The 13,916-nt window shown below is 43.1% G+C and overlaps 1 long non-coding RNA gene across 3 annotated transcripts in view; it reads right to left on the bottom strand.

Moving 5' to 3' along the window:
• The window catches only part of LOC123727839 (uncharacterized), a 36,471-nt gene extending 29,460 nt beyond the window's left edge, over window positions 1–7,011 (bottom strand). For 2 of the 3 annotated variants that reach the window (XR_006759769.1, XR_006759768.1), the window contains exon 1: window positions 6,852–7,011. This is a non-coding gene — a long non-coding RNA (uncharacterized lncRNA). The remainder of the gene's footprint in view (window positions 1–6,851) is intronic. The other variant, XR_006759767.1, reaches the window with a different exon arrangement.
• Between the last annotated feature and the right edge of the window lie 6,905 nt (window positions 7,012–13,916).

The raw sequence follows: 13,916 nt of genomic DNA on the forward strand, positions 1-13,916 counted from the left end.
GCACACACTGTATATAGATTTTTCTATTGTTATTGACTGTACTTTTGGTTATCCCATGTGTAACTCTGTGTTGTTTGTTGTCTCACTGCTTTGCTTTATCTTGGCCAGGTCGCAGTTTTACATGAGAACTTGTTCTCAACTGGCCTACCTGGATAAATAAAGGTGAAATAAAAAAAAAATATATATCTTCATAAACAAAAAGGCACCCAAAGTGCAAAATATAAAGTACTCAGGAAATAGTAGGTGAGATTCCTCTCAGGAAAACAAGTAACATTTGCAATGACCGACAAAGACAAACGGCAGAGGGAGTATATATACAGTGATAGAGTAGGAATTGGAACCACGTGTGTGTAATGATGACAAGACAAGTCCGGGGTTGATGAGTGAAGGTCGTTTGCCAGCAGTATGTTTGGCAGCAGCTAGAAGGCCAAACGCCTGAGCTGGACAGGAGAGAAAGCCAAAGTGAAGGCTGGTGCGACACATTTCTATATTTTTCACATCAACTGGATACACCTCAACGGGGCGGTCCTCCATGTCCCGAAATCAATATGAATTCTGGACATTGTGGTTTCCTTACAACCAGGAAATTTAGTTGGCCTGTTTCTACCGCTGAAATGAAGAAACGCTCGTATTTGCATGTAGTGAGAAAATTCTCGATTTCTATGAAACATATGATATGTCAATAACATATTAATGGACATATATTGTTAACTAGAGCAGCAGTGAAATGCCCCTTTAAGGTTCCTCTATGGCATCATTCTGAAGAACCTTATTTGGTTTCAACTGTTACCTTTATTTTTAAGAGTGTAGTATCTATTCTTAATTACAGGGAACATTGAGTTTCTCAATTATGTAGTGAAAAGAGGCCCAGGTGTCTTACACAATCAGATTGCATGTTCAGAGAGTTCTAGCACACTGAGGATGTGTCACGCCAAACTAAACTGTTAAATCATTGGGTTTCAACATCATTAGTGTCCATAACACGCTTCCATGTTCTGTCTTTAAAGGTTACTTTAAATGATGGCCATTGATGTCTTTAATCAAACGTATATTGAGCCCCCATAGGCACTGATAGTCGTTCTCAATGTGCTTAATATGGCAAATAAATCAGGGTGGACAAATCAGGACAAGGCATTGCTGCTTTAACAAGTCTTTATCATGTTCCCAGCTCCTTTCTTCAGCACATTGTCTATTGATTTTCTTTTCCCTTTCCACCATATTGGCTAGTCGCCATGGAAGCAGCCCCGATGCCTGGCTTCAGAAGGAAAGACAAAGAGGACAAAGACAACCCCCGAGGACAAAGACATGTGGGAGAGTAGGGGAGGTGCAAATGGAGCATTGTGGTCTGTTTTGGAGAGATGGCAAAGTAGGTTTATCCAGGCCACTGATGTCTCAAATTTTACAGACAGTGAGTGAGAGACCCATTGGTAGCGGACCATGTTAAGAGTGAAGAGGATCTCCTTGGATGTAGGTCTATTTTGTGATCATATGGATCCCAAGACTATGGGTTAAAAATGCTATTTTGCTGAATGGGTTAAAAATGCATGTTGCTGAATATGAAGAAAAAAAACAGTCCTCTGGAATGAATAAGTGTTCGCAAGCAGTTTCATTGGAATACATTTACTGTTCACCTTCATTAAGTAGAAATAGTGTTATTAATTTATAAAGACTTATATAATAGACTTCATGATTTGATTGTGATTTGATTGGTTTTCGATATAAGCAGCCCTGTACTTACACCTGAATAAGGAGTGAAAAAGCATATTGAGGGATTTTGGAAATAAATATCACTGATGATTTTGATCAAAAATCACATTTGAATCTCATTTTGGTCAGATGTGCAACTGAAAACTCTTCCTATAGTATCTATTGTTGTATTAGGTTCTCTCCGCAGCCTAACTTTGAACATATTAGAGTGGGCATGTGAGGTGTGCATTGATATGCTGCTCAGCAAGTTGGTATTGTATAAGAATGCACTTGGCCAGTCTAGGGCTGGCCTACGCTAGAAGAAGAGTTACCAGAAATGTTTTCTCAAAGAAGATAATAATAATGGAAAAGATTTACAAAGCATTTTTAACCAATTAGCTATGGTAAATCAATGGAACTCAGCTAACGTTCAACACGTGTAGGGGAGTAAAGGACAGTTCTGTACATGGTGAAGCACATGAGCTGCTCTCTTGCTTCACTGGCCTGTGCCATAGTGGTATTAAAGGAGATAAATATCTCACGGCTAACACTGTTGAGTGCTTTTCCGTTTAAAAAAGCTTTCCTGTGATAGCGTTGGGTTGTGTTTTTTTATTTTGTCATTTAGCAGACACATTCTTATCCAGAGTGACTTACAGGAGCAATTGGGGTTAAGTGCCTTGCTCAAGGGCACATCAACAGAGCCTTGTCGACTCGGGATTCAAACCAGCAACCTTTCCGTTACTGGCCCAACAATCTAACCGCTAGGCTACCTTAGCAAGATGGCGCCGACAGAGATGGTCGCCTCGCTTCGAGTCCTTAGGAAACTATGCAGTATTTTGTTTGCATTTCTTACATTGTTAGCCCAGAAAATCTTAAGTGTTTGTGATGGCTTTCGTCATAATGAGAAGGGGACCAAAACGCAGCGTGGTAAGTGCTCATATTTATTACTATAACGAAACACTTAAACAAAGAAACAAAACGAAAGCAAACAGTTCCGTCAGGCAACAGATAACTAAACGGAAAACAACTATCCACAAACACAGGTGGGAAAAGGCTGCCTAAGTATGATTCCCAATCAGAGACAACGGTTCCTCTGATTAGGAACCATACTCGGCCAAAACAAAGAAATACAATACATAGAATGCCCACCCCATATCACACCCAACCTAACTAACTAAACAGAGAAAACGGCTCTCTCAGGTCAGGGCGTGACAGTACCCCCCCCCCAAAGGTGCGGACTCCCGGCCGCAAACCTGAACCTATAGGGGAGGGTCCGGGTGGGCATCTACCCTTGGTGGCGGCTCCGGTTCGGGGCGTATCCCCCACTCCGCCCGCTGATCCCTCCGCTTTTGTGTCACCAGAGGAACCAGACCGTGGATCATCGCCGGAAGCTCTGAACCGTGGATCGTCGTTGGATGAACCGGACCGTAGATCATCGCCGGAGGTTCTGGACTGCAGACCGCCGCTGGAGACTCTGGGCTGCAGACCGCCGCTGAAGACTCTGGGCTGCAGACCGCCGCTGAAGACTCTGGGCTGCAGACCGCCGCTGAAGACTCTGGGCTGCAGACCGCCGCTGAAGACTCTGGGCTGCAGACCGCCGTTGAAGACTCTGGGCTGCAGACCGCCGCTTAAGACTCTGGGTTGCAGACCGTCGCTGGAGGCTTCGGATTGGGGGACGTCGCTGGAGGCTCCGGACTGGGGGACGTCGCTGGAGGCCCCGTGCCATGGATCATCACTACAGGTTCCGCGCCATGGATCATCACTGGAGGCTTCTTGCCATGGATCATCACTGGAGGCTCCGGGCCATGGATCATCACTGGAGGCTTCGTACCATGGATTATCACTGGAGGCTCCGGACCATGGATTATCACTGGCGGCTTCGTGCCATGGATCATCACTACAGGCTCCGGGCCATGGATCATCACTGGAGGCTTTGAACCATAGATCATCACTGGAGGCTTCTTACGTGGAGCTGGAACAGGTCTCACCGGACTGGGGAAACGCACAGGAGACTGGGTGCACAGAGCAGGCACAGGGTATACTGGGCTGTGGAGGCGCACTGGAGGTCTGGAGCTTATGGCTGGCACAACCCGTCCTGGCTGGATGCTTACTTTAGTCCGGCAAGGGCAGGTCGCTGGCACAGGACGAACTGGGCTGTGCAGGCGCACTGGCGACACAGTGCGTAGAACTGGCGCAGGATAGTTCTACGCACCCTAGACCCACTTCAGTTTGCATATCACCCCAACAGGTCCACAGACGATGCAATCGCATCACACTGCACACTGCCCTATCCCATCTGGACAAGACTAATACCTATTTAAGAATGCTGATCATTGACTACAGATCAGCATTCAACACCATAGTACCCTCCAAGCTCATCATTAAGGTGGAGGCCCTGGGTCTCAACCCCATCCTGTGCAGTTGGGTCCTGGACTTTCTGATGGGCCGCCCCCAGGTGGTGAAGGTAGGAAAGAACATCTCCACTTCGCTGACCCTCAACACTGGGGCCCCACATGGGTGCGTGCTCAGCCCCCTCCTGTAATCCCTGTTCAACCATGATTGCGTGGCCATGCACGCCTCCAACCCAATCATTAAGTTTGCAAACGACACAATAGTGGGCTTGATTACCAACAATGACGAGACAGCCTACAGGGAGGAGGTGAGGGCACTCAGAGTGACACCGCTCACTCAACATCAACAAAACAAAGGAGATGATCATGGACTTTAGGAAACAGCAGAGGGAGCACCCCCCTATCCACATTGAATGGACAGTAGTGGAGAAGGTGGAAAGTTTTAAGTTCCTCGGCGTACACATCACGAACAAACTGAAATGGTCCACCTACACAGACAGTGTGGTGAAGAAGGCGCAACAGCGCCTCTTCTACCTCAGGAGGCTGAAGAAATGTGGCTTCTCATTTAAAACCCTGACAAACTTTTACAGATGCACAATCGAGAGCATCCTGTCGGGCTGTATCACCGCCTGGTATGGCAACTGTTCCGCCCATAACTGCAGAGGGTGAGGGCAATGCGGTCTGCACAACGCATCACCGGGGGCAAACTACCTGCCCTCCAAGACACCTACAGCACCCGATGTCACAGGAAGGTCAAAAAGATCATCAATGACAACAACCACCTGAGCCACTGCCTGTTCACCCTACTACCATCTAGACGGAAATCTCAGATCATGACTTAGGATGGAATCCAAGAGATGGCAGTCTACCTCTCGGTTTGTCTTTTTTATTTTCGTCACCTGAACGATTAACAATTAACAGTGATCAATTTTTCATTTTGAAGAGTCAGCTTTTTAAACCAACATGGCTCAGTTTAAATTGTTTTTACATTGTAGCAAAACAAAATCTAATTTGATATGCAGCAAAAACAGCTTCTGTCTCAGTGATCAACTGATCAATTTTTCATTTTGAAGAGTCAGCTTTTTAAACCAACATGGCTCAGTTTAAATTGTTTTTACATTGTAGTAAAACAAAATCTCATTTGATATGCAGCAAAAACAGCTTCTATCTCAAGGCCATCAGACTGCTAAACAGCAATCACTAACTCAGAGAGGCTGCTGCTTACATAGAGACTCATATCACTGGCCACTTTAATAAATGTATCACTAGTCACTTTAAACAATTCCACTTTAATAATGTTACATATCTTACATTACTCATCTCATATGTATATACTGTACCTTATACCATCTACTGCACCATGCCTATGCCGCTCATCCATATATTTAGATTTACATATTCTTATTCCTCCCTTTAGATTTGTGTGTATTAGGTACAGTGAGGGAAAAAAGTATTTGATCCCCTGCTGATTTTGTACGTTTGCCCACTGACAAAGAAATGATCAGTCTATAATTTTAATGGTAGGTTTATTTGAACAGTGAGAGGGAAAAAAAATAGCAAAATTCTCCAACTTTAGGACGGGGGACCTAATAACCCCCCTAATAATCACCACTCCCCAGCCATCCTCACGTACTTTGCTTACCAAATACAAATGTACTATACTGAACAATAATATAAAGCAACATGTAAAGTGTTGGTTCCATGTTTCATGAGCTAAAATAAAAAGCTTATTTCTCTCAGATTTTGTGCACAAATTTGTTTGCATACCTGTTAGTGAGCATTTCTCCTTTGCCAAGATAATCTATCCACCTGACAGGTGTGGCATATCAAGAAGCTGATTATACAGCATGATCATTACACAGGTGCACCTTCTGCTGGGGACAATAAAAGGCCACTCTAAAATGTGTAGTTTTGTCATACAACACAATGCCACACTGTAAGACTTTTCTGTAATTTCAACAGTAAAATACTGTAGAATGCACAGTAAAATACCTTAAGTGTTTTACAGCATTAATGCTGTAGATTGCATTGCATTATGGGTAAAATTCTGAAAAGTACTGTTATTAACTGTAATTGTAATCCTCCTGTACAGTAGTACCCGAACGCTGCTGTAGTTGGTGGCGCCAAACGGTCTGTGGTGTGTGTGAGATAGAGAGAAAGAGAGCTGTATCGCATAGTTGAAACCAAGACTGTTCTCAGGGCAGGTCTGCCAGTTTTGACTAGCAGAAGTGATTTTTCGTAGCACGTTACGAGAATTAACGCAGCAGGTTAGAATAATTACAGAAAGGGGTTTAATGGAATTCCCCATCTCTGAGCTATAGCTAACGTTAGCAAGCACCATTGCCCTTTCATCTGAGAAGACCCTCATTCCAACTACAAAACACAGCAAAATTATACATCCCAAGGCAAAATGTCAGTCTGTGCCTGCTGTCAAACTAAAGGTGCATTCGACCTAGCTAGCTAAACACTTGCTCCCTCCCTATACGAACAGTATTTTTGTCCGGTGTCGCCACGACCACTCTTCCACCATAGCGTTAGCTCCATGCCACCCATGTCATGCACCCACCAGTTAAGTAGCCTATCCAAAGAAACACACATATGGATTTCTGCACGTTGTTAATACTAAAAGGATTTTCTCTACAGCTACAATATCACTGATTATTTTGTCAGCAAGAAAGATCAACGCAACTGACCGACATGTCAACTTGGCTAGCTAACACAATCCAAACAAGCTAGCTAGCTAGGTTAGTTGCTTAGTTAAGAAAACCTGCAGTAGGTATATGGAACTATATAGTATGTGGAATTAGTACATACCTAGCAGCTGCTCAAAAATATTTAGGTGACTTTTCCAAGAAAATGACTAATAAAATAGCTCGAGTAGAACAGAAAGCTTATTTTCTCATGCGTCTTCCCTCACAGACCGTTTGGCGCCGAGCATCGCATTAGTGGAAATCAAGACTGTTCTCAGGGCAGGCCTGGTTGTATATAGGTAGAGTAACGTCGGGAACAACATTAGCATTTCAGCTTTCCCTAACCTTTCCCCAAATATCTCTGATTAGCTCTATTCTGTCTGGGGGTGCATGTGATTTATTAGAAGTGTAGTAGAATATCCCCCCTGATTTTTATCATTATTAATCCATTAAATTAATAAATTCAGCAACAACAGGCACAGACTGATATTTTGCCCTGCAGGATATTAAAGTTTTCTTATATTTTCATTTTCTCCGGTTTGTGTGGTTAGCTCTCTAGCATTATTCAGGACCATGGTCGTGGCATTTTCCCGCAAAAGTTGAATTTTCCTCGTGCTTTTGCTAATCTTTCAGGTGATATTCTTATCCATCCATTAATTAGGCAACGTTAAATGAAGTATATCTGAAACATCAGGCACACACTGATATTTTATTTAGCCTTGTAGTCCATTACAAATGTTTTTCTTGAGATTGTGTGGTTAGCATGAGTTGCATTGTAAAGCTTGATAGCTCTTCAGGTGTGTGCATGCAATTTGTTGGCTGTGGGTAGTGTAATTTCCATATTGCAGGCTGCCTGGTAGCTGGAAGTAGCTTCATTGGGAATGTACAGGTGTAAATCCTGCCATTTCTGTTGCCTAAATATAAATATTAAAGCATTCCTTACTCATGGGAAAAAACATAGAAATGTGGCAAAAAAACAGTTTTACTTGTGGGGTCGAGGAGTGCCTTTTCATTTTTAAGAACTTCTCTGCTTTTAAATCCAATGTACAGTTGAAGTCGGAAGTTTACATACACCTAGGTTGGAGTCATTAAAACTCGTTTTTCAACCACTCCACAAATTTCAAGTTAACAAACTATAGTTTTGGCAAGTCACAGACTTGTAAAGTGGTTGTTCCACTGGATATTATAAGGTGAATGCACCAATTTGTAAGTCGCTCTGGATAAGAGCGTCTGCTAAATGACTTAAATGTAAATGTTAAATGTAAGTCGGTTAGGAAATCTAATTTGTTTACAGACAGATTATTTCACTTATAATTCACTGTATCACAATTCCAGTGGGTCAGAAGTTTACATACACTAAGTTGACTGGGCCTTTAAACAGCTTGGAAAAATCCAGAAAATGATATCATGGCTTTAGAAATTTCTGATAGGCTAATTGAAATAATTGGAGTCAATTTGAGGTGTAGCTGTGGATGTATTTTAAGGCCTACCTTCAAACTCAGTGCCTCTTTGCTTGACATCATGGGAAAATCAAAAGAACTCCGCCAAGACCTCAGAAAAAAAAGGTAGACCTCCACAAGTCTGGTTCATCCTTGGGAGCAATTTTCAAATGCCTGAAGGTACCACGTTCATTTGTACAAACAATAGTATGCAAGTATAAACACCATGGTGGCACCACGCAGCCGTCATACCGCTCAGGAAGGAGTCGCGTTCTGCCTCCTAGAGATTAATGTAATTTGGTGCGAAAAGTGCAAATCAATCCCAGAACAACAGCAAAGGACCTTGTGCTGGCAGAAGCAGGTACAAAAGTATCTATATCCACAGTAAAACGAGTCCTATATCGACATAGCCTGAAAGGCCAATCAGCAAGGAAGAAGCCACTGCTCCAAAACCGCCATAAAAAAGCCAGACTATGGTTTGCAACTGCACATGGGGACAAAGATCGTAGTTTTTGGAGAAATGTCCTCTGGTCTGATGAAACAAAAATAGAAATGTTTGACCATAATGACCATCGTTATGTTTGGAGGAAAAAGGGGGATGCTTGCAAGTCAAAGAACACCATCCCAACGTGAAGCACGGGGGTGGCAGCATCATGTTGTGGGGGTGCTTTGCTGCAGGAGGGACTGGTGCACTTCACAAAATAGATGGCATCATGAGGTAGGAAAATTATTATAATGTGTCTCAAGACATCAGTCAGGAAGTTGAAGCCTGGTCGCAAATGGGTCTTCCAAATGGACAATGACCCCAAGCATACTTCCAAAGTTGTGGCAAAATGGCTTAAGGACAACAAAGTCAAGGTATTGGAGTGGCCATCACAAAGCCCTGACCTCAATCCTATAGAATATTTGTGGGCAGAATTGAAAAAGCATGTATGAGTAAGGAGGCCTACAAACCTGATTCAGTTACACCAGCTCTGTCAGGAGGAATGGGCCAAAATTCACCCAACTTATTGTGGGAAGCTTGTGGAAGGCTACCCAAAAGGTTTGACCCAAGTTAAACAATTTAAGGCAATGCTACCAAATGCTAATTGAGTGAATGTAAACTTCTGACCCACTGGGAATGTGATGAAAAAAATAATAGCTGAAGTAAATCATTCTCTACTATTATTCTGACTTTTCACATTCTTAAAATAAAGTGGTGATCCTAACTGACCTAAGACAGAGAATTTTTACTAGGATTAAATGTCAGATATTGTGAAAAACTGAGTTTAAATGTATTTGGCTAAGGTGTATGTAAACTTCCGACTTCAACTGTATATAGGCATCATAAAACGACAAAACCTCAGAATGAGGTGACTCAACAAGGGGAATTCCCATGGACCTGCCAGGTTCAGGGATGCTCATTTCAGAACCCTATTTTTTTTCAATTTTGTGTGCTCACTTGAGATGGCATATCAGAGATGGGAAAAAGGTGTCTTGTCCCCATAGAGGCTGCTCCAGATATTTCCGGGTCGGGTCATCATTTAACTCTCATCTGAGCAGAAAACATAAGGAGCTGGTTGCAGATCACATTCATGTCAGACAAAATGCAGAAAATATAGTAGATGATGAGACTGTCACACTCACAGATGCACATGTTGATAAAGATGATGTAGTTGATGAAGTTGACCAAGGGGCACGCTTGAGTAACTTAGCCCTGTTTTACTTAAAAAAATGTAAAGGAAAATGTACGGTTACAAGAGTCTCTCTCATCATTGTCTATCAATCTCTACCAGGATGCATTTGAAGTGGTAAATCCTCTAGGCTCAGGTAAGAAAAAACACAAAATCCTTGCGGTATATATGACACTGGGTGAGATTCTTCCCCACAATCGATCATCAATCGATCCCATGCAATTGGTATTGCTCTGTAGAGAGAATTATTTTAAATGTTTAGGGAATTAAAAAGTGTTTCCAATCTGATTGCATATCTTAACTGAACTGTGTTTACAGCTGTGGTTGTGAGTAGATGCACTTGTTTAGAGATCAAAGTGAGAGCTGCATGTAGCCAAGTGTGCACATATTTAGCTAGTTAGTTATTAGCCCAGTTCTAGATCATTTGTAGTCTGCAATAGGGGAGTGATTGCTTCCTACAAGAGCACAAAATTCAGAAGGCACTCGCATATCTGAGCAATCTTTTTTGCATGTGCATGGCAACAGTTGAACAAGATGAAGGAAAAAGGAAGCCGCACACTGCTCTTGATAGTATCACTGATCTTTAATAAGCTTACGTATCGGCCTCACGGTTTCCGTCAGAGCTTCCTACAAGAGCACAAAACGTGTACATTTCTAGACAGAGCTTTTTTTTTGTCTTAACGGGACAGAGGCTAACATCATTTGTCTGATTCTCTGTAATAATGATATAGGAATAATAATGCATTTTATTTTGTCAAGTGGTTTCTTGCATCAAACACCACAATTATCAGGCATCAAGGTAAGATCCAAGTGCAGACTGAAGTAATAATGTTTATTGTAACAACAAGGGCAGGCAAACAACAGGTCAAGGCAGGCAGGGGTCAATAATCCAGAGTAGGAGCAAAGGTACAGGACGGCAGGCAGGCTCAGGGACAGGGACAGGCAGAGCGGTCAGGCGGGCGGGTACAGGGTCAGGACAGGCAAGGGTCGAAAACCAGGAGGACGAGAAAAAGAGAGGCTGGGAAAAGACAGGAGCTGACAGGACAGGAACAAACGCTGGAGGAGAGGTAAGCTTGACAAACGAGACGAACTGGCCCAGACAGACAGAAAACACAGAGTGAGGAAGATGGGCGACACCTCAAGGGGGTGGAGACAAGCACAAGGACAGGTGAAACAGATCAGGGGTGTGACAGTACCCCCCCCAGGGACGCCAGGATACCTGGGCGGATACCTAGTTGACTGGGGTGCTAGCGGTGAAAGTCGGCGATGAGGGTCAGGTTCAAGATGTCTTTAGCGGGAACCCAGCACCTCTCCTCCGGGCCATAACCCTCCCAGTCAACCAGGTACTGGAAACCCCTGCCCCGTGGTCGAACCCTCAGGAGGCGTCTCACCGTGTACGCTGGCTGGCCATCGATGACACGGGGGGAGGGATGGGCCTAGAAACAGAAGACAAGGGGCAGTCAGACATGGTTGACTCTAGACACAGAAAAGGTAGGAAAAATACGGAGGGTACAGGCTCAAAATGGCCAGAAACAAAGAACTTTCTTCTGAAACTCGTCAGTCTATTCTTGTTCTGAGAAATGAAGGCTATTCCATGCGAGAAATTGCCAAGCAACTGAAAATCTCATACAATGCTGTGTACTACTCCCTTCACAGAACAGCATAAACTGGCTCTAACCAGAATAGAAAGAGGAGTGGGAGGCCACGGTGCACAACTGACCAAATCCTGCTGTCCTGTCTATAAGCCCTCTAGGGTGAAATGAGCACTGCATACAGTAGATGTGGGCATGGTTCTCATACTCCAACCTGCTCGGTTCAATTGGGCAAACCATTCCGACTTCAAAGCTTGCTTCTCGTTTTTGGGCCACAAATGAGTTGTAACCCCTGCACTATGTGGGTATTACTGCACCAGCTACAAATGATGGAAAACTATTACAACACTCACTCGTTTGCTGGACCACCAATACCAAACGCACAGGAGAAAAAGAGCTTCAGTTTTTTGCATTCATTTATATGGTTTCTTCTTCATGGATGTACATAGTCGCGCCAACACTAACATGGCTAGTAGCTAACATTAGCCAGCTGGAACTAGATAGGTAGCACCGGTTCTCCATATGACGTTGAGAAATGTGTATTGTGGGTAGTTCCAAAGATATCCGGAAATAAGTTAATAAATATGTAAAAATATATGGCTCTGGGACCAGCTACGCTAGTTAGCAATGGGCATTTGTATTTAGCTATGGCGCTGGTAGTTAGCAACGGTGCTGGTAGTTAGCAACGGCGCTGGTAGTAAGCAACAGCGCTCGTTCCAGATTTGTGATGACATATATTTTATAACTAGAACTAGACTCAATAGACATATTTTATTTTAGAACTAGACTAAAGCTGCTGCCGAGGGTTGTTGTTTGTTTGATTACCACTCCAACCTTTTTTATGGAGGGGGACCCCTGTGGTTCAGAAGATGTCGGTTGCACCAGGGTCGTTTCATACAGCCTGGTCCCAGATCTGTTAATGCGGTCTTGCCAATGACTATAGGAGTTGGCGAAAGAACACAAGCAGATCTGGGACCAGGCTATGTTTTATGTGGAGGTGCTTTATCTCTGGTGTCAGCACATTTTCCCCCATGTATTATGTTCTGTTGATTGCAATTTGGTAGCACTTAATATTACAGAACATAAATGACCAAGTATGTACTCAGAAAGGACTTGATAAATTGTAATTACAGTATAATAACCTATGAAATAGCCTACTTGAATGAATGAATGAATGAATCGGGCCTTTGCTGTCGGCAAAGGTTGAGTCAAATACAGCATCAATATCAATGTGATCAATATATTTTATAAAAGCAAGATCACTACAAAACATGCCAAAAAAAATCACATTTTGGCCTCTAGAAAACAGGGTCAGGTACAACTCCCTATGGAACTAAAAGTTGTTTTCACTTATTTGAGCCATACAGGTTGTTTTACATGAAAAACTATAAGCTAACATTTTCACGTTCTAGGGTCTTCTGAGGTCCTGTTCACTTCTTGCTCAAAATGTCACCGCAGAGTTGTAGTTTCTAAGATGAATGGTCAACACCTGCTTTTGATTCTTTTATTTTTAAAGGGGATCAGAGATTCTGACCCCCTTTCATATTTCTATTTATTTTGGCAGATAGGACAGCGGAATGTAGAAATGGAGACAGTAGTCTTGTTTATGTCTTGTTCTAACATGTGTCCTTTGTCCTGATCTTGTCTCCACATTTTGAGACAGGTGTAGATTATTAAAAGACACATTGTGATTGTGAAAATATCTTCCCGACCGTCTTCAGAGGTAATCAGGGACCCATCGTGTCTGGATATATTTCAAGTGTAGACGGATCTGGACTGTGAAACCATTTAAATCATAATTATCCTGCCCTCTAAAATCATTGAAAGGTGGCACCGTTGACTTACGGCATCAATATGTTTCTTACAATAAATAATACAATATTATTTTGAAAAAATATCTGTCCGATAATTTGCATACAGGGAGGGACCAAAAAATCTGATCACAATTGACAGTTAAAAGACACATTTTAACACCATGTGTAAGCCCATGTCGGAAAATCTGGGCACAATCAGAATGTGGACAAGATCAGGACATAGGATGCATGTTAGAATCAGGTATAAACAAGGCTAGTGAGCTGGGGAACAGACAGAATGGTCGAAAGCCAAGTCAGCAAACAGATTACCGACCATTTCGAATCCCACCGTACCTTCTCCGCTATGCAATCTGGTTTCAGAGCTGGTCATGGGTGCACCTCAGCCACGCTCAAGGTCCTAAACGATATTGTAACCGCCATCGCTAAGAAACAATACTGTGCTGCCGTATTCATTGACCTGGCCAAGGCTTTTGACTCTGTCAATCATCACATCCTCATCGGCAGACTCAATAGCCTTGGTTTCTCAAATGATTGCCTCGCCTGGTTCACCAACTACTTCTCTGATAGAGTTCAATGTGTCAAATCGGATGGCCTGTTTTCTGGGCCTCTGGTAGTCTCTATGGGGGTGCCACAGGGTTCAATTCTTGGGCCAACTCTCTGTATACATCAAT

Source organism: Salmo salar, chromosome ssa16 (assembly GCF_905237065.1).
Source record: "Salmo salar chromosome ssa16, Ssal_v3.1, whole genome shotgun sequence".
In the NCBI taxonomy this organism is placed as follows: Eukaryota; Metazoa; Chordata; class Actinopteri; order Salmoniformes; family Salmonidae; genus Salmo; species Salmo salar.